At 67.2% G+C, this 18,671-nt stretch overlaps 26 non-coding genes across 26 annotated transcripts; all 26 read left to right on the top strand.

Moving 5' to 3' along the window:
- Positions 1-32: 32 nt before the first annotated feature.
- LOC141927542 (5S ribosomal RNA) lies at positions 33-151 on the top strand. The gene has a single exon (XR_012624501.1). It is a non-coding gene; the product is annotated as a 5S ribosomal RNA (ribosomal RNA).
- A 427-nt stretch (positions 152-578) lies between these two features.
- On the top strand, positions 579-697 carry LOC141927541 (5S ribosomal RNA). The gene has a single exon (XR_012624500.1). It is a non-coding gene; the product is annotated as a 5S ribosomal RNA (ribosomal RNA).
- Positions 698-1,523: 826 nt separating this feature from the next.
- Positions 1,524-1,642, top strand: LOC141927540 (5S ribosomal RNA). Its single transcript, XR_012624499.1, has one exon. It is a non-coding gene; the product is annotated as a 5S ribosomal RNA (ribosomal RNA).
- A 439-nt stretch (positions 1,643-2,081) lies between these two features.
- On the top strand, positions 2,082-2,200 carry LOC141927539 (5S ribosomal RNA). The gene has a single exon (XR_012624497.1). It is a non-coding gene; the product is annotated as a 5S ribosomal RNA (ribosomal RNA).
- An 824-nt stretch (positions 2,201-3,024) lies between these two features.
- On the top strand, positions 3,025-3,143 carry LOC141927538 (5S ribosomal RNA). Its single transcript, XR_012624496.1, has one exon. It is a non-coding gene; the product is annotated as a 5S ribosomal RNA (ribosomal RNA).
- A 438-nt stretch (positions 3,144-3,581) lies between these two features.
- Positions 3,582-3,700, top strand: LOC141927537 (5S ribosomal RNA). The gene has a single exon (XR_012624495.1). It is a non-coding gene; the product is annotated as a 5S ribosomal RNA (ribosomal RNA).
- Positions 3,701-4,524: 824 nt separating this feature from the next.
- LOC141927536 (5S ribosomal RNA) lies at positions 4,525-4,643 on the top strand. The gene has a single exon (XR_012624494.1). It is a non-coding gene; the product is annotated as a 5S ribosomal RNA (ribosomal RNA).
- A 438-nt stretch (positions 4,644-5,081) lies between these two features.
- Positions 5,082-5,200, top strand: LOC141927535 (5S ribosomal RNA). Its single transcript, XR_012624493.1, has one exon. It is a non-coding gene; the product is annotated as a 5S ribosomal RNA (ribosomal RNA).
- An 824-nt stretch (positions 5,201-6,024) lies between these two features.
- Positions 6,025-6,143, top strand: LOC141927534 (5S ribosomal RNA). The gene has a single exon (XR_012624492.1). It is a non-coding gene; the product is annotated as a 5S ribosomal RNA (ribosomal RNA).
- A 438-nt stretch (positions 6,144-6,581) lies between these two features.
- Positions 6,582-6,700, top strand: LOC141927533 (5S ribosomal RNA). Its single transcript, XR_012624491.1, has one exon. It is a non-coding gene; the product is annotated as a 5S ribosomal RNA (ribosomal RNA).
- An 824-nt stretch (positions 6,701-7,524) lies between these two features.
- On the top strand, positions 7,525-7,643 carry LOC141927531 (5S ribosomal RNA). The gene has a single exon (XR_012624489.1). It is a non-coding gene; the product is annotated as a 5S ribosomal RNA (ribosomal RNA).
- Positions 7,644-8,081: 438 nt separating this feature from the next.
- On the top strand, positions 8,082-8,200 carry LOC141927530 (5S ribosomal RNA). The gene has a single exon (XR_012624488.1). It is a non-coding gene; the product is annotated as a 5S ribosomal RNA (ribosomal RNA).
- A 438-nt stretch (positions 8,201-8,638) lies between these two features.
- On the top strand, positions 8,639-8,757 carry LOC141927529 (5S ribosomal RNA). Its single transcript, XR_012624487.1, has one exon. It is a non-coding gene; the product is annotated as a 5S ribosomal RNA (ribosomal RNA).
- An 824-nt stretch (positions 8,758-9,581) lies between these two features.
- Positions 9,582-9,700, top strand: LOC141927528 (5S ribosomal RNA). Its single transcript, XR_012624486.1, has one exon. It is a non-coding gene; the product is annotated as a 5S ribosomal RNA (ribosomal RNA).
- Positions 9,701-10,138: 438 nt separating this feature from the next.
- On the top strand, positions 10,139-10,257 carry LOC141927527 (5S ribosomal RNA). The gene has a single exon (XR_012624485.1). It is a non-coding gene; the product is annotated as a 5S ribosomal RNA (ribosomal RNA).
- Positions 10,258-11,081: 824 nt separating this feature from the next.
- On the top strand, positions 11,082-11,200 carry LOC141927526 (5S ribosomal RNA). The gene has a single exon (XR_012624484.1). It is a non-coding gene; the product is annotated as a 5S ribosomal RNA (ribosomal RNA).
- A 438-nt stretch (positions 11,201-11,638) lies between these two features.
- On the top strand, positions 11,639-11,757 carry LOC141927524 (5S ribosomal RNA). Its single transcript, XR_012624483.1, has one exon. It is a non-coding gene; the product is annotated as a 5S ribosomal RNA (ribosomal RNA).
- An 824-nt stretch (positions 11,758-12,581) lies between these two features.
- Positions 12,582-12,700, top strand: LOC141927523 (5S ribosomal RNA). Its single transcript, XR_012624482.1, has one exon. It is a non-coding gene; the product is annotated as a 5S ribosomal RNA (ribosomal RNA).
- Positions 12,701-13,138: 438 nt separating this feature from the next.
- LOC141927522 (5S ribosomal RNA) lies at positions 13,139-13,257 on the top strand. The gene has a single exon (XR_012624481.1). It is a non-coding gene; the product is annotated as a 5S ribosomal RNA (ribosomal RNA).
- A 438-nt stretch (positions 13,258-13,695) lies between these two features.
- On the top strand, positions 13,696-13,814 carry LOC141927521 (5S ribosomal RNA). The gene has a single exon (XR_012624480.1). It is a non-coding gene; the product is annotated as a 5S ribosomal RNA (ribosomal RNA).
- An 824-nt stretch (positions 13,815-14,638) lies between these two features.
- Positions 14,639-14,757, top strand: LOC141927519 (5S ribosomal RNA). Its single transcript, XR_012624478.1, has one exon. It is a non-coding gene; the product is annotated as a 5S ribosomal RNA (ribosomal RNA).
- A 438-nt stretch (positions 14,758-15,195) lies between these two features.
- On the top strand, positions 15,196-15,314 carry LOC141927518 (5S ribosomal RNA). The gene has a single exon (XR_012624476.1). It is a non-coding gene; the product is annotated as a 5S ribosomal RNA (ribosomal RNA).
- Positions 15,315-16,138: 824 nt separating this feature from the next.
- On the top strand, positions 16,139-16,257 carry LOC141927516 (5S ribosomal RNA). The gene has a single exon (XR_012624474.1). It is a non-coding gene; the product is annotated as a 5S ribosomal RNA (ribosomal RNA).
- Positions 16,258-16,695: 438 nt separating this feature from the next.
- Positions 16,696-16,814, top strand: LOC141927504 (5S ribosomal RNA). Its single transcript, XR_012624463.1, has one exon. It is a non-coding gene; the product is annotated as a 5S ribosomal RNA (ribosomal RNA).
- Positions 16,815-17,635: 821 nt separating this feature from the next.
- On the top strand, positions 17,636-17,754 carry LOC141927492 (5S ribosomal RNA). The gene has a single exon (XR_012624453.1). It is a non-coding gene; the product is annotated as a 5S ribosomal RNA (ribosomal RNA).
- A 443-nt stretch (positions 17,755-18,197) lies between these two features.
- On the top strand, positions 18,198-18,316 carry LOC141927481 (5S ribosomal RNA). The gene has a single exon (XR_012624441.1). It is a non-coding gene; the product is annotated as a 5S ribosomal RNA (ribosomal RNA).
- The last annotated feature ends 355 nt before the right edge of the window (positions 18,317-18,671 follow it).

The raw sequence follows: 18,671 nt of genomic DNA, 5'->3' as shown, positions 1-18,671 counted from the left end.
GCCTCGAGAGGGCTGTTGTGGGGCTGGGGGGTGCCTACGGCCATACCACCCTGAGAACGCCCGATCTCGTCTGATCTCGGAAGCTAAGCAGGGTCGGGCCCGGTTAGTACTTGGATGGGAGACCGCCTGGGAATACCGGGTGCTGTAGGCTTTTGCCGGGGCCCGGGGGGCGCCATTTTGTTTGTCGGGGGTGCTGGGTGGGCTCTTGCGGAGGGGCAGTTGCGGGGGCCGTGTTGGCGGTGGTGCGCAGGTGTTTGCGGGGCAGGGTCTGCGTGTTGGGGTGTCCCGGCGCCAGAGCGTGACTGGGAGCGTTGGGGGTCTTCTGCAAGAGGCCTTTTGGCGGTGCGGGTGTGTGTGGGTGTGTGTCTGGGGGTGGTGGTGGTGGGTGTTTTTGCGTCGGGGTGTCGGGGCGCCGCCGTGCGTGGGTCGGTGAGGGGGTAGTGTGGGGGGGAGCGCGGGGGGGCTTGTGCAAGAGGCCTTGTGGCAGGGCAGGTGTGTGTGGGGTAGGTGTGGGTGTGGTGGTGGTTGGGCTGTTTGTGTCGGGGTGCCTCGAGAGGGCTGTTGTGGGGCTGGGGGGTGCCTACGGCCATACCACCCTGAGAACGCCCGATCTCGTCTGATCTCGGAAGCTAAGCAGGGTCGGGCCCGGTTAGTACTTGGATGGGAGACCGCCTGGGAATACCGGGTGCTGTAGGCTTTTGCCGGGGCCCGGGGGGCGCCATTTTGTTTGTCGGGGGTGCTGGGTGGGCTCTTGCGGAGGGGCAGTTGCGGGGGCCGTGTTGGCGGTGGTGCGCAGGTGTTTGCGGGGCACGGGCTGCGCAATCGGGGTGTCCCGGCGCCGCCGTGCGTGGGTCGGTGAGGGGGTAGTGTGGGGGGGAGCGCGGGGGGGCTTGTGCAAGAGGCCTTTTGGCAGCGCAGCTGTGGGGGGGGGTACGTGTGGGTGTGGCTGGGGGGGGTGGGGCTGTTTTCGTGGCAGTTTGGTGGTCCCCCGCCCCGTCAGGCGGTGGGGCTGTAGCGCAGGGTGCGAATGTGGTGGTGGTTGCGGGAGAGGGCGTTTTGGTGGGGCAGTGGTCCAGGTGTGGGGGGGGTGAGTGCAGGTGTTGTTGGGGGGTGTGTGCGTGTCGGGGTGGCCCGTCGCCCCGCCCCGATGGTGGGTGGTTGGAGCTGTGTGGTGGGCTGGGAGGTGGTGGCGGTGAGGTGGACGGGTCTTTGGCTTAGGCAGGGTTCAGGTGTGCGTGTGGGAGTGTGCAGGTGTTGGCGTGGGGGTGTTGTGGTGGGTGGTGTGTGCGTGGGGTGTTTCCCCCCTGCCCCGTGGGGGTGTGTGTGTGTCTGGTGGGGTGTGAGGGCGTTGTAGGGTGCAGGAGAGGGCTGTTGTTGGGTGGTGGGAGTTGTGTGTGGGGGTGTTTGCGTTTGTGGTGTGCGTGTGCGTGCTTTTGTCGGTGTGGGGTGGGTGAGTGGGGCTGTAGGGGTGTGTGGGAGCGTGTGGGCGGTCACTCGAGAGGGCTCTGGTGGGGCTGGGGGGTGCCTACGGCCATACCACCCTGAGAACGCCCGATCTCGTCTGATCTCGGAAGCTAAGCAGGGTCGGGCCCGGTTAGTACTTGGATGGGAGACCGCCTGGGAATACCGGGTGCTGTAGGCTTTTGCCGGGGCCTGGGGGGGTCCCGGGGCGGCACCTTTTGTTTGTCGGGGGTGTTGGTTGGGCTCTTGCGGAGGGGCAGTTGCGGGGGCCGTGTTGGCGGTGGTGCGCAGTCTTTTGTGGGGCAGGGTCTGCGTGTTGGGGTGTCCCGGCGCCAGAGCGTGACTGGGAGCGTTGGGGGTCTTCTGCAAGAGGCCTTTTGGCGGTGCGGGTGTGTGTGGGTGTGTGTCTGGGGGTGGTGGTGGTGGGTGTTTTTGCGTCGGGGTGTCGGGGCGCCGCCGTGCGTGGGGTCGGTGAGGGGGTAGTGTGGGGGGGAGCGCGGGGGGGCTTGTGCAAGAGGCCTTGTGGCAGGGCAGGTGTGTGTGGGGTAGGTGTGGGTGTGGTGGTGGTTGGGCTGTTTGTGTCGGGGTGCCTCGAGAGGGCTGTTGTGGGGCTGGGGGGTGCCTACGGCCATACCACCCTGAGAACGCCCGATCTCGTCTGATCTCGGAAGCTAAGCAGGGTCGGGCCCGGTTAGTACTTGGATGGGAGACCGCCTGGGAATACCGGGTGCTGTAGGCTTTTGCCGGGGCCCGGGGGGCGCCATTTTGTTTGTCGGGGGTGCTGGGTGGGCTCTTGCGGAGGGGCAGTTGCGGGGGCCGTGTTGGCGGTGGTGCGCAGGTGTTTGCGGGGCACGGGCTGCGCAATCGGGGTGTCCCGGCGCCGCCGTGCGTGGGTCGGTGAGGGGGTAGTGTGGGGGGGAGCGCGGGGGGGCTTGTGCAAGAGGCCTTTTGGCAGCGCAGCTGTGGGGGGGGTACGTGTGGGTGTGGCTGGGGGGGGTGGGGCTGTTTTCGTGGCAGTTTGGTGGTCCCCCGCCCCGTCAGGCGGTGGGGCTGTAGCGCAGGGTGCGAATGTGGTGGTGGTTGCGGGAGAGGGCGTTTTGGTGGGGCAGTGGTCCAGGTGTGGGGGGGTGAGTGCAGGTGTTGTTGGGGGGTGTGTGCGTGTCGGGGTGGCCCGTCGCCCTGCCCCGATGGTGGGTGGTTGGAGCTGTGTGGTGGGCTGGGAGGTGGTGGCGGTGAGGTGGACGGGTCTTTGGCTTAGGCAGGGTTCAGGTGTGCGTGTGGGAGTGTGCAGGTGTTGGCGTGGGGGTGTTGTGGTGGGTGGTGTGTGCGTGGGGTGTTTCCCCCCTGCCCCGTGGGGGTGTGTGTGTGTCTGGTGGGGTGTGAGGGCGTTGTAGGGTGCAGGAGAGGGCTGTTGTTGGGTGGTGGGAGTTGTGTGTGGGGGTGTTTGCGTTTGTGGTGTGCGTGTGCGTGCTTTTGTCCGTGTGGGGTGGGTGAGTGGGGCTGTAGGGGTGTGTGGGAGCGTGTGGGCGGTCACTCGAGAGGGCTCTGGTGGGGCTGGGGGGTGCCTACGGCCATACCACCCTGAGAACGCCCGATCTCGTCTGATCTCGGAAGCTAAGCAGGGTCGGGCCCGGTTAGTACTTGGATGGGAGACCGCCTGGGAATACCGGGTGCTGTAGGCTTTTGCCGGGGCCTGGGGGGGTCCCGGGGCGGCACCTTTTGTTTGTCGGGGGTGTTGGTTGGGCTCTTGCGGAGGGGCAGTTGCGGGGGCCGTGTTGGCGGTGGTGCGCAGTCTTTTGTGGGGCAGGGTCTGCGTGTTGGGGTGTCCCGGCGCCAGAGCGTGACTGGGAGCGTTGGGGGTCTTCTGCAAGAGGCCTTTTGGCGGTGCGGGTGTGTGTGGGTGTGTGTCTGGGGGTGGTGGTGGTGGGTGTTTTTGCGTCGGGGTGTCGGGGCGCCGCCGTGCGTGGGTCGGTGAGGGGGTAGTGTGGGGGGGAGCGCGGGGGGGCTTGTGCAAGAGGCCTTGTGGCAGGGCAGGTGTGTGTGGGGTAGGTGTGGGTGTGGTGGTGGTTGGGCTGTTTGTGTCGGGGTGCCTCGAGAGGGCTGTTGTGGGGCTGGGGGGTGCCTACGGCCATACCACCCTGAGAACGCCCGATCTCGTCTGATCTCGGAAGCTAAGCAGGGTCGGGCCCGGTTAGTACTTGGATGGGAGACCGCCTGGGAATACCGGGTGCTGTAGGCTTTTGCCGGGGCCCGGGGGGCGCCATTTTGTTTGTCGGGGGTGCTGGGTGGGCTCTTGCGGAGGGGCAGTTGCGGGGGCCGTGTTGGCGGTGGTGCGCAGGTGTTTGCGGGGCACGGGCTGCGCAATCGGGGTGTCCCGGCGCCGCCGTGCGTGGGTCGGTGAGGGGGTAGTGTGGGGGGGAGCGCGGGGGGGCTTGTGCAAGAGGCCTTTTGGCAGCGCAGCTGTGGGGGGGGTACGTGTGGGTGTGGCTGGGGGGGGTGGGGCTGTTTTCGTGGCAGTTTGGTGGTCCCCCGCCCCGTCAGGCGGTGGGGCTGTAGCGCAGGGTGCGAATGTGGTGGTGGTTGCGGGAGAGGGCGTTTTGGTGGGGCAGTGGTCCAGGTGTGGGGGGGTGAGTGCAGGTGTTGTTGGGGGGTGTGTGCGTGTCGGGGTGGCCCGTCGCCCCGCCCCGATGGTGGGTGGTTGGAGCTGTGTGGTGGGCTGGGAGGTGGTGGCGGTGAGGTGGACGGGTCTTTGGCTTAGGCAGGGTTCAGGTGTGCGTGTGGGAGTGTGCAGGTGTTGGCGTGGGGGTGTTGTGGTGGGTGGTGTGTGCGTGGGGTGTTTCCCCCCTGCCCCGTGGGGGTGTGTGTGTGTCTGGTGGGGTGTGAGGGCGTTGTAGGGTGCAGGAGAGGGCTGTTGTTGGGTGGTGGGAGTTGTGTGTGGGGGTGTTTGCGTTTGTGGTGTGCGTGTGCGTGCTTTTGTCCGTGTGGGGTGGGTGAGTGGGGCTGTAGGGATGTGTGGGAGCGTGTGGGCGGTCACTCGAGAGGGCTCTGGTGGGGCTGGGGGGTGCCTACGGCCATACCACCCTGAGAACGCCCGATCTCGTCTGATCTCGGAAGCTAAGCAGGGTCGGGCCCGGTTAGTACTTGGATGGGAGACCGCCTGGGAATACCGGGTGCTGTAGGCTTTTGCCGGGGCCTGGGGGGGTCCCGGGGCGGCACCTTTTGTTTGTCGGGGGTGTTGGTTGGGCTCTTGCGGAGGGGCAGTTGCGGGGGCCGTGTTGGCGGTGGTGCGCAGTCTTTTGTGGGGCAGGGTCTGCGTGTTGGGGTGTCCCGGCGCCAGAGCGTGACTGGGAGCGTTGGGGGTCTTCTGCAAGAGGCCTTTTGGCGGTGCGGGTGTGTGTGGGTGTGTGTCTGGGGGTGGTGGTGGTGGGTGTTTTTGCGTCGGGGTGTCGGGGCGCCGCCGTGCGTGGGTCGGTGAGGGGGTAGTGTGGGGGGGAGCGCGGGGGGGCTTGTGCAAGAGGCCTTGTGGCAGGGCAGGTGTGTGTGGGGTAGGTGTGGGTGTGGTGGTGGTTGGGCTGTTTGTGTCGGGGTGCCTCGAGAGGGCTGTTGTGGGGCTGGGGGGTGCCTACGGCCATACCACCCTGAGAACGCCCGATCTCGTCTGATCTCGGAAGCTAAGCAGGGTCGGGCCCGGTTAGTACTTGGATGGGAGACCGCCTGGGAATACCGGGTGCTGTAGGCTTTTGCCGGGGCCCGGGGGGCGCCATTTTGTTTGTCGGGGGTGCTGGGTGGGCTCTTGCGGAGGGGCAGTTGCGGGGGCCGTGTTGGCGGTGGTGCGCAGGTGTTTGCGGGGCACGGGCTGCGCAATCGGGGTGTCCCGGCGCCGCCGTGCGTGGGTCGGTGAGGGGGTAGTGTGGGGGGGAGCGCGGGGGGGCTTGTGCAAGAGGCCTTTTGGCAGCGCAGCTGTGGGGGGGGTACGTGTGGGTGTGGCTGGGGGGGGTGGGGCTGTTTTCGTGGCAGTTTGGTGGTCCCCCGCCCCGTCAGGCGGTGGGGCTGTAGCGCAGGGTGCGAATGTGGTGGTGGTTGCGGGAGAGGGCGTTTTGGTGGGGCAGTGGTCCAGGTGTGGGGGGGTGAGTGCAGGTGTTGTTGGGGGGTGTGTGCGTGTCGGGGTGGCCCGTCGCCCCGCCCCGATGGTGGGTGGTTGGAGCTGTGTGGTGGGCTGGGAGGTGGTGGCGGTGAGGTGGACGGGTCTTTGGCTTAGGCAGGGTTCAGGTGTGCGTGTGGGAGTGTGCAGGTGTTGGCGTGGGGGTGTTGTGGTGGGTGGTGTGTGCGTGGGGTGTTTCCCCCCTGCCCCGTGGGGGTGTGTGTGTGTCTGGTGGGGTGTGAGGGCGTTGTAGGGTGCAGGAGAGGGCTGTTGTTGGGTGGTGGGAGTTGTGTGTGGGGGTGTTTGCGTTTGTGGTGTGCGTGTGCGTGCTTTTGTCCGTGTGGGGTGGGTGAGTGGGGCTGTAGGGGTGTGTGGGAGCGTGTGGGCGGTCACTCGAGAGGGCTCTGGTGGGGCTGGGGGGTGCCTACGGCCATACCACCCTGAGAACGCCCGATCTCGTCTGATCTCGGAAGCTAAGCAGGGTCGGGCCCGGTTAGTACTTGGATGGGAGACCGCCTGGGAATACCGGGTGCTGTAGGCTTTTGCCGGGGCCTGGGGGGGTCCCGGGGCGGCACCTTTTGTTTGTCGGGGGTGTTGGTTGGGCTCTTGCGGAGGGGCAGTTGCGGGGGCCGTGTTGGCGGTGGTGCGCAGTCTTTTGTGGGGCAGGGTCTGCGTGTTGGGGTGTCCCGGCGCCAGAGCGTGACTGGGAGCGTTGGGGGTCTTCTGCAAGAGGCCTTTTGGCGGTGCGGGTGTGTGTGGGTGTGTGTCTGGGGGTGGTGGTGGTGGGTGTTTTTGCGTCGGGGTGTCGGGGCGCCGCCGTGCGTGGGTCGGTGAGGGGGTAGTGTGGGGGGGAGCGCGGGGGGGCTTGTGCAAGAGGCCTTGTGGCAGGGCAGGTGTGTGTGGGGTAGGTGTGGGTGTGGTGGTGGTTGGGCTGTTTGTGTCGGGGTGCCTCGAGAGGGCTGTTGTGGGGCTGGGGGGTGCCTACGGCCATACCACCCTGAGAACGCCCGATCTCGTCTGATCTCGGAAGCTAAGCAGGGTCGGGCCCGGTTAGTACTTGGATGGGAGACCGCCTGGGAATACCGGGTGCTGTAGGCTTTTGCCGGGGCCCGGGGGGCGCCATTTTGTTTGTCGGGGGTGCTGGGTGGGCTCTTGCGGAGGGGCAGTTGCGGGGGCCGTGTTGGCGGTGGTGCGCAGGTGTTTGCGGGGCACGGGCTGCGCAATCGGGGTGTCCCGGCGCCGCCGTGCGTGGGTCGGTGAGGGGGTAGTGTGGGGGGGAGCGCGGGGGGGCTTGTGCAAGAGGCCTTTTGGCAGCGCAGCTGTGGGGGGGGTACGTGTGGGTGTGGCTGGGGGGGGTGGGGCTGTTTTCGTGGCAGTTTGGTGGTCCCCCGCCCCGTCAGGCGGTGGGGCTGTAGCGCAGGGTGCGAATGTGGTGGTGGTTGCGGGAGAGGGCGTTTTGGTGGGGCAGTGGTCCAGGTGTGGGGGGGTGAGTGCAGGTGTTGTTGGGGGGTGTGTGCGTGTCGGGGTGGCCCGTCGCCCCGCCCCGATGGTGGGTGGTTGGAGCTGTGTGGTGGGCTGGGAGGTGGTGGCGGTGAGGTGGACGGGTCTTTGGCTTAGGCAGGGTTCAGGTGTGCGTGTGGGAGTGTGCAGGTGTTGGCGTGGGGGTGTTGTGGTGGGTGGTGTGTGCGTGGGGTGTTTCCCCCCTGCCCCGTGGGGGTGTGTGTGTGTCTGGTGGGGTGTGAGGGCGTTGTAGGGTGCAGGAGAGGGCTGTTGTTGGGTGGTGGGAGTTGTGTGTGGGGGTGTTTGCGTTTGTGGTGTGCGTGTGCGTGCTTTTGTCGGTGTGGGGTGGGTGAGTGGGGCTGTAGGGGTGTGTGGGAGCGTGTGGGCGGTCACTCGAGAGGGCTCTGGTGGGGCTGGGGGGTGCCTACGGCCATACCACCCTGAGAACGCCCGATCTCGTCTGATCTCGGAAGCTAAGCAGGGTCGGGCCCGGTTAGTACTTGGATGGGAGACCGCCTGGGAATACCGGGTGCTGTAGGCTTTTGCCGGGGCCTGGGGGGGTCCCGGGGCGGCACCTTTTGTTTGTCGGGGGTGTTGGTTGGGCTCTTGCGGAGGGGCAGTTGCGGGGGCCGTGTTGGCGGTGGTGCGCAGTCTTTTGTGGGGCAGGGTCTGCGTGTTGGGGTGTCCCGGCGCCAGAGCGTGACTGGGAGCGTTGGGGGTCTTCTGCAAGAGGCCTTTTGGCGGTGCGGGTGTGTGTGGGTGTGTGTCTGGGGGTGGTGGTGGTGGGTGTTTTTGCGTCGGGGTGTCGGGGCGCCGCCGTGCGTGGGTCGGTGAGGGGGTAGTGTGGGGGGGAGCGCGGGGGGGCTTGTGCAAGAGGCCTTGTGGCAGGGCAGGTGTGTGTGGGGTAGGTGTGGGTGTGGTGGTGGTTGGGCTGTTTGTGTCGGGGTGCCTCGAGAGGGCTGTTGTGGGGCTGGGGGGTGCCTACGGCCATACCACCCTGAGAACGCCCGATCTCGTCTGATCTCGGAAGCTAAGCAGGGTCGGGCCCGGTTAGTACTTGGATGGGAGACCGCCTGGGAATACCGGGTGCTGTAGGCTTTTGCCGGGGCCTGGGGGGGTCCCGGGGCGGCACCTTTTGTTTGTCGGGGGTGTTGGTTGGGCTCTTGCGGAGGGGCAGTTGCGGGGGCCGTGTTGGCGGTGGTGCGCAGTCTTTTGTGGGGCAGGGTCTGCGTGTTGGGGTGTCCCGGCGCCAGAGCGTGACTGGGAGCGTTGGGGGTCTTCTGCAAGAGGCCTTTTGGCGGTGCGGGTGTGTGTGGGTGTGTGTCTGGGGGTGGTGGTGGTGGGTCTTTTTGCGTCGGGGTGTCGGGGCGCCGCCGTGCGTGGGTCGGTGAGGGGGTAGTGTGGGGGGGAGCGCGGGGGGGCTTGTGCAAGAGGCCTTGTGGCAGGGCAGGTGTGTGTGGGGTAGGTGTGGGTGTGGTGGTGGTTGGGCTGTTTGTGTCGGGGTGCCTCGAGAGGGCTGTTGTGGGGTTGGGGGGTGCCTACGGCCATACCACCCTGAGAACGCCCGATCTCGTCTGATCTCGGAAGCTAAGCAGGGTCGGGCCCGGTTAGTACTTGGATGGGAGACCGCCTGGGAATACCGGGTGCTGTAGGCTTTTGCCGGGGCCCGGGGGGCGCCATTTTGTTTGTCGGGGGTGCTGGGTGGGCTCTTGCGGAGGGGCAGTTGCGGGGGCCGTGTTGGCGGTGGTGCGCAGGTGTTTGCGGGGCACGGGCTGCGCAATCGGGGTGTCGGGGCGCCGCCGTGCGTGGGTCGGTGAGGGGGTAGTGTGGGGGGGAGCGCGGGGGGGCTTGTGCAAGAGGCCTTTTGGCAGCGCAGCTGTGGGGGGGGTACGTGTGGGTGTGGCTGGGGGGGGTGGGGCTGTTTTCGTGGCAGTTTGGTGGTCCCCCGCCCCGTCAGGCGGTGGGGCTGTAGCGCAGGGTGCGAATGTGGTGGTGGTTGCGGGAGAGGGCGTTTTGGTGGGGCAGTGGTCCAGGTGTGGGGGGGTGAGTGCAGGTGTTGTTGGGGGGTGTGTGCGTGTCGGGGTGGCCCGTCGCCCCGCCCCGATGGTGGGTGGTTGGAGCTGTGTGGTGGGCTGGGAGGTGGTGGCGGTGAGGTGGACGGGTCTTTGGCTTAGGCAGGGTTCAGGTGTGCGTGTGGGAGTGTGCAGGTGTTGGCGTGGGGGTGTTGTGGTGGGTGGTGTGTGCGTGGGGTGTTTCCCCCCTGCCCCGTGGGGGTGTGTGTGTGTCTGGTGGGGTGTGAGGGCGTTGTAGGGTGCAGGAGAGGGCTGTTGTTGGGTGGTGGGAGTTGTGTGTGGGGGTGTTTGCGTTTGTGGTGTGCGTGTGCGTGCTTTTGTCGGTGTGGGGTGGGTGAGTGGGGCTGTAGGGGTGTGTGGGAGCGTGTGGGCGGTCACTCGAGAGGGCTCTGGTGGGGCTGGGGGGTGCCTACGGCCATACCACCCTGAGAACGCCCGATCTCGTCTGATCTCGGAAGCTAAGCAGGGTCGGGCCCGGTTAGTACTTGGATGGGAGACCGCCTGGGAATACCGGGTGCTGTAGGCTTTTGCCGGGGCCTGGGGGGGTCCCGGGGCGGCACCTTTTGTTTGTCGGGGGTGTTGGTTGGGCTCTTGCGGAGGGGCAGTTGCGGGGGCCGTGTTGGCGGTGGTGCGCAGTCTTTTGTGGGGCAGGGTCTGCGTGTTGGGGTGTCCCGGCGCCAGAGCGTGACTGGGAGCGTTGGGGGTCTTCTGCAAGAGGCCTTTTGGCGGTGCGGGTGTGTGTGGGTGTGTGTCTGGGGGTGGTGGTGGTGGGTGTTTTTGCGTCGGGGTGTCGGGGCGCCGCCGTGCGTGGGTCGGTGAGGGGGTAGTGTGGGGGGGAGCGCGGGGGGGCTTGTGCAAGAGGCCTTGTGGCAGGGCAGGTGTGTGTGGGGTAGGTGTGGGTGTGGTGGTGGTTGGGCTGTTTGTGTCGGGGTGCCTCGAGAGGGCTGTTGTGGGGCTGGGGGGTGCCTACGGCCATACCACCCTGAGAACGCCCGATCTCGTCTGATCTCGGAAGCTAAGCAGGGTCGGGCCCGGTTAGTACTTGGATGGGAGACCGCCTGGGAATACCGGGTGCTGTAGGCTTTTGCCGGGGCCCGGGGGGCGCCATTTTGTTTGTCGGGGGTGCTGGGTGGGCTCTTGCGGAGGGGCAGTTGCGGGGGCCGTGTTGGCGGTGGTGCGCAGGTGTTTGCGGGGCACGGGCTGCGCAATCGGGGTGTCCCGGCGCCGCCGTGCGTGGGTCGGTGAGGGGGTAGTGTGGGGGGGAGCGCGGGGGGGCTTGTGCAAGAGGCCTTTTGGCAGCGCAGCTGTGGGGGGGGTACGTGTGGGTGTGGCTGGGGGGGGTGGGGCTGTTTTCGTGGCAGTTTGGTGGTCCCCCGCCCCGTCAGGCGGTGGGGCTGTAGCGCAGGGTGCGAATGTGGTGGTGGTTGCGGGAGAGGGCGTTTTGGTGGGGCAGTGGTCCAGGTGTGGGGGGGTGAGTGCAGGTGTTGTTGGGGGGTGTGTGCGTGTCGGGGTGGCCCGTCGCCCCGCCCCGATGGTGGGTGGTTGGAGCTGTGTGGTGGGCTGGGAGGTGGTGGCGGTGAGGTGGACGGGTCTTTGGCTTAGGCAGGGTTCAGGTGTGCGTGTGGGAGTGTGCAGGTGTTGGCGTGGGGGTGTTGTGGTGGGTGGTGTGTGCGTGGGGTGTTTCCCCCCTGCCCCGTGGGGGTGTGTGTGTGTCTGGTGGGGTGTGAGGGCGTTGTAGGGTGCAGGAGAGGGCTGTTGTTGGGTGGTGGGAGTTGTGTGTGGGGGTGTTTGCGTTTGTGGTGTGCGTGTGCGTGCTTTTGTCCGTGTGGGGTGGGTGAGTGGGGCTGTAGGGATGTGTGGGAGCGTGTGGGCGGTCACTCGAGAGGGCTCTGGTGGGGCTGGGGGGTGCCTACGGCCATACCACCCTGAGAACGCCCGATCTCGTCTGATCTCGGAAGCTAAGCAGGGTCGGGCCCGGTTAGTACTTGGATGGGAGACCGCCTGGGAATACCGGGTGCTGTAGGCTTTTGCCGGGGCCTGGGGGGGTCCCGGGGCGGCACCTTTTGTTTGTCGGGGGTGTTGGTTGGGCTCTTGCGGAGGGGCAGTTGCGGGGGCCGTGTTGGCGGTGGTGCGCAGTCTTTTGTGGGGCAGGGTCTGCGTGTTGGGGTGTCCCGGCGCCAGAGCGTGACTGGGAGCGTTGGGGGTCTTCTGCAAGAGGCCTTTTGGCGGTGCGGGTGTGTGTGGGTGTGTGTCTGGGGGTGGTGGTGGTGGGTGTTTTTGCGTCGGGGTGTCGGGGCGCCGCCGTGCGTGGGTCGGTGAGGGGGTAGTGTGGGGGGGAGCGCGGGGGGGCTTGTGCAAGAGGCCTTGTGGCAGGGCAGGTGTGTGTGGGGTAGGTGTGGGTGTGGTGGTGGTTGGGCTGTTTGTGTCGGGGTGCCTCGAGAGGGCTGTTGTGGGGCTGGGGGGTGCCTACGGCCATACCACCCTGAGAACGCCCGATCTCGTCTGATCTCGGAAGCTAAGCAGGGTCGGGCCCGGTTAGTACTTGGATGGGAGACCGCCTGGGAATACCGGGTGCTGTAGGCTTTTGCCGGGGCCCGGGGGGCGCCATTTTGTTTGTCGGGGGTGCTGGGTGGGCTCTTGCGGAGGGGCAGTTGCGGGGGCCGTGTTGGCGGTGGTGCGCAGGTGTTTGCGGGGCACGGGCTGCGCAATCGGGGTGTCCCGGCGCCGCCGTGCGTGGGTCGGTGAGGGGGTAGTGTGGGGGGGAGCGCGGGGGGGCTTGTGCAAGAGGCCTTTTGGCAGCGCAGCTGTGGGGGGGGTACGTGTGGGTGTGGCTGGGGGGGGTGGGGCTGTTTTCGTGGCAGTTTGGTGGTCCCCCGCCCCGTCAGGCGGTGGGGCTGTAGCGCAGGGTGCGAATGTGGTGGTGGTTGCGGGAGAGGGCGTTTTGGTGGGGCAGTGGTCCAGGTGTGGGGGGGTGAGTGCAGGTGTTGTTGGGGGGTGTGTGCGTGTCGGGGTGGCCCGTCGCCCCGCCCCGATGGTGGGTGGTTGGAGCTGTGTGGTGGGCTGGGAGGTGGTGGCGGTGAGGTGGACGGGTCTTTGGCTTAGGCAGGGTTCAGGTGTGCGTGTGGGAGTGTGCAGGTGTTGGCGTGGGGGTGTTGTGGTGGGTGGTGTGTGCGTGGGGTGTTTCCCCCCTGCCCCGTGGGGGTGTGTGTGTGTCTGGTGGGGTGTGAGGGCGTTGTAGGGTGCAGGAGAGGGCTGTTGTTGGGTGGTGGGAGTTGTGTGTGGGGGTGTTTGCGTTTGTGGTGTGCGTGTGCGTGCTTTTGTCGGTGTGGGGTGGGTGAGTGGGGCTGTAGGGGTGTGTGGGAGCGTGTGGGCGGTCACTCGAGAGGGCTCTGGTGGGGCTGGGGGGTGCCTACGGCCATACCACCCTGAGAACGCCCGATCTCGTCTGATCTCGGAAGCTAAGCAGGGTCGGGCCCGGTTAGTACTTGGATGGGAGACCGCCTGGGAATACCGGGTGCTGTAGGCTTTTGCCGGGGCCTGGGGGGGTCCCGGGGCGGCACCTTTTGTTTGTCGGGGGTGTTGGTTGGGCTCTTGCGGAGGGGCAGTTGCGGGGACCGTGTTGGCGGTGGTGCGCAGTCTTTTGTGGGGCAGGGTCTGCGTGTTGGGGTGTCCCGGCGCCAGAGCGTGACTGGGAGCGTTGGGGGTCTTCTGCAAGAGGCCTTTTGGCGGTGCGGGTGTGTGTGGGTGTGTGTCTGGGGGTGGTGGTGGTGGGTGTTTTTGCGTCGGGGTGTCGGGGCGCCGCCGTGCGTGGGTCGGTGAGGGGGTAGTGTGGGGGGGAGCGCGGGGGGGCTTGTGCAAGAGGCCTTGTGGCAGGGCAGGTGTGTGTGGGGTAGGTGTGGGTGTGGTGGTGGTTGGGCTGTTTGTGTCGGGGCGCCTCGAGAGGGCTGTTGTGGGGCTGGGGGGTGCCTACGGCCATACCACCCTGAGAACGCCCGATCTCGTCTGATCTCGGAAGCTAAGCAGGGTCGGGCCCGGTTAGTACTTGGATGGGAGACCGCCTGGGAATACCGGGTGCTGTAGGCTTTTGCCGGGGCCTGGGGGGGTCCCGGGGCGGCACCTTTTGTTTGTCGGGGGTGTTGGTTGGGCTCTTGCGGAGGGGCAGTTGCGGGGGCCGTGTTGGCGGTGGTGCGCAGTCTTTTGTGGGGCAGGGTCTGCGTGTTGGGGTGTCCCGGCGCCAGAGCGTGACTGGGAGCGTTGGGGGTCTTCTGCAAGAGGCCTTTTGGCGGTGCGGGTGTGTGTGGGTGTGTGTCTGGGGGTGGTGGTGGTGGGTCTTTTTGCGTCGGGGTGTCGGGGCGCCGCCGTGCGTGGGTCGGTGAGGGGGTAGTGTGGGGGGGAGCGCGGGGGGGCTTGTGCAAGAGGCCTTGTGGCAGGGCAGGTGTGTGTGGGGTAGGTGTGGGTGTGGTGGTGGTTGGGCTGTTTGTGTCGGGGTGCCTCGAGAGGGCTGTTGTGGGGCTGGGGGGTGCCTACGGCCATACCACCCTGAGAACGCCCGATCTCGTCTGATCTCGGAAGCTAAGCAGGGTCGGGCCCGGTTAGTACTTGGATGGGAGACCGCCTGGGAATACCGGGTGCTGTAGGCTTTTGCCGGGGCCCGGGGGGCGCCATTTTGTTTGTCGGGGGTGCTGGGTGGGCTCTTGCGGAGGGGCAGTTGCGGGGGCCGTGTTGGCGGTGGTGCGCAGGTGTTTGCGGGGCACGGGCTGCGCAATCGGGGTGTCGGGGCGCCGCCGTGCGTGGGTCGGTGAGGGGGTAGTGTGGGGGGGAGCGCGGGGGGGCTTGTGCAAGAGGCCTTTTGGCAGCGCAGCTGTGGGGGGGGTACGTGTGGGTGTGGCTGGGGGGGGTGGGGCTGTTTTCGTGGCAGTTTGGTGGTCCCCCGCCCCGTCAGGCGGTGGGGCTGTAGCGCAGGGTGCGAATGTGGTGGTGGTTGCGGGAGAGGGCGTTTTGGTGGGGCAGTGGTCCAGGTGTGGGGGGGTGAGTGCAGGTGTTGTTGGGGGGTGTGTGCGTGTCGGGGTGGCCCGTCGCCCCGCCCCGATGGTGGGTGGTTGGAGCTGTGTGGTGGGCTGGGAGGTGGTGGCGGTGAGGTGGACGGGTCTTTGGCTTAGGCAGGGTTCAGGTGTGCGTGTGGGAGTGTGCAGGTGTTGGCGTGGGGGTGTTGTGGTGGGTGGTGTGTGCGTGGGGTGTTTCCCCCCTGCCCCGTGGGGGTGTGTGTGTGTCTGGTGGGGTGTGAGGGCGTTGTAGGGTGCAGGAGAGGGCTGTTGTTGGGTGGTGGGAGTTGTGTGTGGGGGTGTTTGCGTTTGTGGTGTGCGTGTGCGTGCTTTTGTCCGTGTGGGGTGGGTGAGTGGGGCTGTAGGGGTGTGTGGGAGCATGTGGGCGGTCACTCGAGAGGGCTCTGGTGGGGCTGGGGGGTGCCTACGGCCATACCACCCTGAGAACGCCCGATCTCGTCTGATCTCGGAAGCTAAGCAGGGTCGGGCCCGGTTAGTACTTGGATGGGAGACCGCCTGGGAATACCGGGTGCTGTAGGCTTTTGCCGGGGCCTGGGGGGGTCCCGGGGCGGCACCTTTTGTTTGTCGGGGGTGTTGGTTGGGCTCTTGCGGAGGGGCAGTTGCGGGGGCCGTGTTGGCGGTGGTGCGCAGTCTTTTGTGGGGCAGGGTCTGCGTGTTGGGGTGTCCCGGCGCCAGAGCGTGACTGGGAGCGTTGGGGGTCTTCTGCAAGAGGCCTTTTGGCGGTGCGGGTGTGTGTGGGTGTGTGTCTGGGGGTGGTGGTGGTGGGTGTTTTTGCGTCGGGGTGTCGGGGCGCCGCCGTGCGTGGGTCGGTGAGGGGGTAGTGTGGGGGGGAGCGCGGGGGGGCTTGTGCAAGAGGCCTTGTGGCAGGGCAGGTGTGTGTGGGGTAGGTGTGGGTGTGGTGGTGGTTGGGCTGTTTGTGTCGGGGTGCCTCGAGAGGGCTGTTGTGGGGCTGGGGGGTGCCTACGGCCATACCACCCTGAGAACGCCCGATCTCGTCTGATCTCGGAAGCTAAGCAGGGTCGGGCCCGGTTAGTACTTGGATGGGAGACCGCCTGGGAATACCGGGTGCTGTAGGCTTTTGCCGGGGCCCGGGGGGCGCCATTTTGTTTGTCGGGGGTGCTGGGTGGGCTCTTGCGGAGGGGCAGTTGCGGGGGCCGTGTTGGCGGTGGTGCGCAGGTGTTTGCGGGGCACGGGCTGCGCAATCGGGGTGTCGGGGCGCCGCCGTGCGTGGGTCGGTGAGGGGGTAGTGTGGGGGGGAGCGCGGGGGGGCTTGTGCAAGAGGCCTTTTGGCAGCGCAGCTGTGGGGGGGGTACGTGTGGGTGTGGCTGGGGGGGGTGGGGCTGTTTTCGTGGCAGTTTGGTGGTCCCCCGCCCCGTCAGGCGGTGGGGCTGTAGCGCAGGGTGCGAATGTGGTGGTGGTTGCGGGAGAGGGCGTTTTGGTGGGGCAGTGGTCCAGGTGTGGGGGGGTGAGTGCAGGTGTTGTTGGGGGGTGTGTGCGTGTCGGGGTGGCCCGTCGCCCCGCCCCGATGGTGGGTGGTTGGAGCTGTGTGGTGGGCTGGGAGGTGGTGGCGGTGAGGTGGACGGGTCTTTGGCTTAGGCAGGGTTCAGGTGTGCGTGTGGGAGTGTGCAGGTGTTGGCGTGGGGGTGTTGTGGTGGGTGGTGTGTGCGTGGGGTGTTTCCCCCCTGCCCCGTGGGGGTGTGTGTGTGTCTGGTGGGGTGTGAGGGCGTTGTAGGGTGCAGGAGAGGGCTGTTGTTGGGTGGTGGGAGTTGTGTGTGGGGGTGTTTGCGTTTGTGGTGTGCGTGTGCGTGCTTTTGTCCGTGTGGGGTGGGTGAGTGGGGCTGTAGGGGTGTGTGGGAGCGTGTGGGCGGTCACTCGAGAGGGCTCTGGTGGGGCTGGGGGGTGCCTACGGCCATACCACCCTGAGAACGCCCGATCTCGTCTGATCTCGGAAGCTAAGCAGGGTCGGGCCCGGTTAGTACTTGGATGGGAGACCGCCTGGGAATACCGGGTGCTGTAGGCTTTTGCCGGGGCCTGGGGGGGTCCCGGGGCGGCACCTTTTGTTTGTCGGGGGTGTTGGTTGGGCTCTTGCGGAGGGGCAGTTGCGGGGGCCGTGTTGGCGGTGGTGCGCAGTCTTTTGTGGGGCAGGGTCTGCGTGTTGGGGTGTCCCGGCGCCAGAGCGTGACTGGGAGCGTTGGGGGTCTTCTGCAAGAGGCCTTTTGGCGGTGCGGGTGTGTGTGGGTGTGTGTCTGGGGGTGGTGGTGGTGGGTGTTTTTGCGTCGGGGTGTCGGGGCGCCGCCGTGCGTGGGTCGGTGAGGGGGTAGTGTGGGGGGGAGCGCGGGGGGGCTTGTGCAAGAGGCCTTGTGGCAGGGCAGGTGTGTGTGGGGTAGGTGTGGGTGTGGTGGTGGTTGGGCTGTTTGTGTCGGGGTGCCTCGAGAGGGCTGTTGTGGGGCTGGGGGGTGCCTACGGCCATACCACCCTGAGAACGCCCGATCTCGTCTGATCTCGGAAGCTAAGCAGGGTCGGGCCCGGTTAGTACTTGGATGGGAGACCGCCTGGGAATACCGGGTGCTGTAGGCTTTTGCCGGGGCCCGGGGGGCGCCATTTTGTTTGTCGGGGGTGCTGGGTGGGCTCTTGCGGAGGGGCAGTTGCGGGGGCCGTGTTGGCGGTGGTGCGCAGGTGTTTGCGGGGCACGGGCTGCGCAATCGGGGTGTCCCGGCGCCGCCGTGCGTGGGTCGGTGAGGGGGTAGTGTGGGGGGGAGCGCGGGGGGGCTTGTGCAAGAGGCCTTTTGGCAGCGCAGCTGTGGGGGGGGTACGTGTGGGTGTGGCTGGGGGGGTGGGGCTGTTTTCGTGGCAGTTTGGTGGTCCCCCGCCCCGTCAGGCGGTGGGGCTGTAGCGCAGGGTGCGAATGTGGTGGTGGTTGCGGGAGAGGGCGTTTTGGTGGGGCAGTGGTCCAGGTGTGGGGGGGTGAGTGCAGGTGTTGTTGGGGGGTGTGTGCGTGTCGGGGTGGCCCGTCGCCCCGCCCCGATGGTGGGTGGTTGGAGCTGTGTGGTGGGCTGGGAGGTGGTGGCGGTGAGGTGGACGGGTCTTTGGCTTAGGCAGGGTTCAGGTGTGCGTGTGGGAGTGTGCAGGTGTTGGCGTGGGGGTGTTGTGGTGGGTGGTGTGTGCGTGGGGTGTTTCCCCCCTGCCCCGTGGGGGTGTGTGTGTGTCTGGTGGGGTGTGAGGGCGTTGTAGGTGCAGGAGAGGGCTGTTGTTGGGTGGTGGGAGTTGTGTGTGGGGGTGTTTGCGTTTGTGGTGTGCGTGTGCGTGCTTTTGTCGGTGTGGGGTGGGTGAGTGGGGCTGTAGGGGTGTGTGGGAGCGTGTGGGCGGTCACTCGAGAGGGCTCTGGTGGGGCTGGGGGTGCCTACGGCCATACCACCCTGAGAACGCCCGATCTCGTCTGATCTCGGAAGCTAAGCAGGGTCGGGCCCGGTTAGTACTTGGATGGGAGACCGCCTGGGAATACCGGGTGCTGTAGGCTTTTGCCGGGGCCTGGGGGGGTCCCGGGGCGGCACCTTTTGTTTGTCGGGGGTGTTGGTTGGGCTCTTGCGGAGGGGCAGTTGCGGGGGCCGTGTTGGCGGTGGTGCGCAGTCTTTTGTGGGGCAGGGTCTGCGTGTTGGGGTGTCCCGGCGCCAGAGCGTGACTGGGAGCGTTGGGGGTCTTCTGCAAGAGGCCTTTTGGCGGTGCGGGTGTGTGTGGGTGTGTGTCTGGGGGTGGTGGTGGTGGGTGTTTTTGCGTCGGGGTGTCGGGGCGCCGCCGTGCGTGGGTCGGTGAGGGGGGTAGTGTGGGGGGGAGCGCGGGGGGGCTTGTGCAAGAGGCCTTGTGGCAGGGCAGGTGTGTGTGGGGTAGGTGTGGGTGTGGTGGTGGTTGGGCTGTTTGTGTCGGGGTGCCTCTCGGAAGAGGGCTGTTGTGGGGCTGGGGGGTGCCTACGGCCATACCACCCTGAGAACGCCCGATCTCGTCTGATCTCGGAAGCTAAGCAGGGTCGGGCCCGGTTAGTACTTGGATGGGAGACCGCCTGGGAATACCGGGTGCTGTAGGCTTTTGCCGGGGCCTGGGGGGGTCCCGGGGCGGCACCTTTTGTTTGTCGGGGGTGTTGGTTGGGCTCTTGCGGAGGGGCAGTTGCGGGGGCCGTGTTGGCGGTGGTGCGCAGTCTTTTGTGGGGCAGGGTCTGCGTGTTGGGGTGTCCCGGCGCCAGAGCGTGACTGGGAGCGTTGGGGGTCTTCTGCAAGAGGCCTTTTGGCGGTGCGGGTGTGTGTGGGTGTGTGTCTGGGGGTGGTGGTGGTGGGTCTTTTTGCGTCGGGGTGTCGGGGCGCCGCCGTGCGTGGGTCGGTGAGGGGGTAGTGTGGGGGGGAGCGCGGGGGGGCTTGTGCAAGAGGCCTTGTGGCAGGGCAGGTG

The sequence above is a fragment of the Strix aluco genome, chromosome 9 (genome assembly GCF_031877795.1).
Source record: "Strix aluco isolate bStrAlu1 chromosome 9, bStrAlu1.hap1, whole genome shotgun sequence".
Lineage (NCBI taxonomy): Eukaryota > Metazoa > Chordata > Aves > Strigiformes > Strigidae > Strix > Strix aluco.
This window is presented reverse-complemented; position numbering and strand designations above follow the sequence as displayed.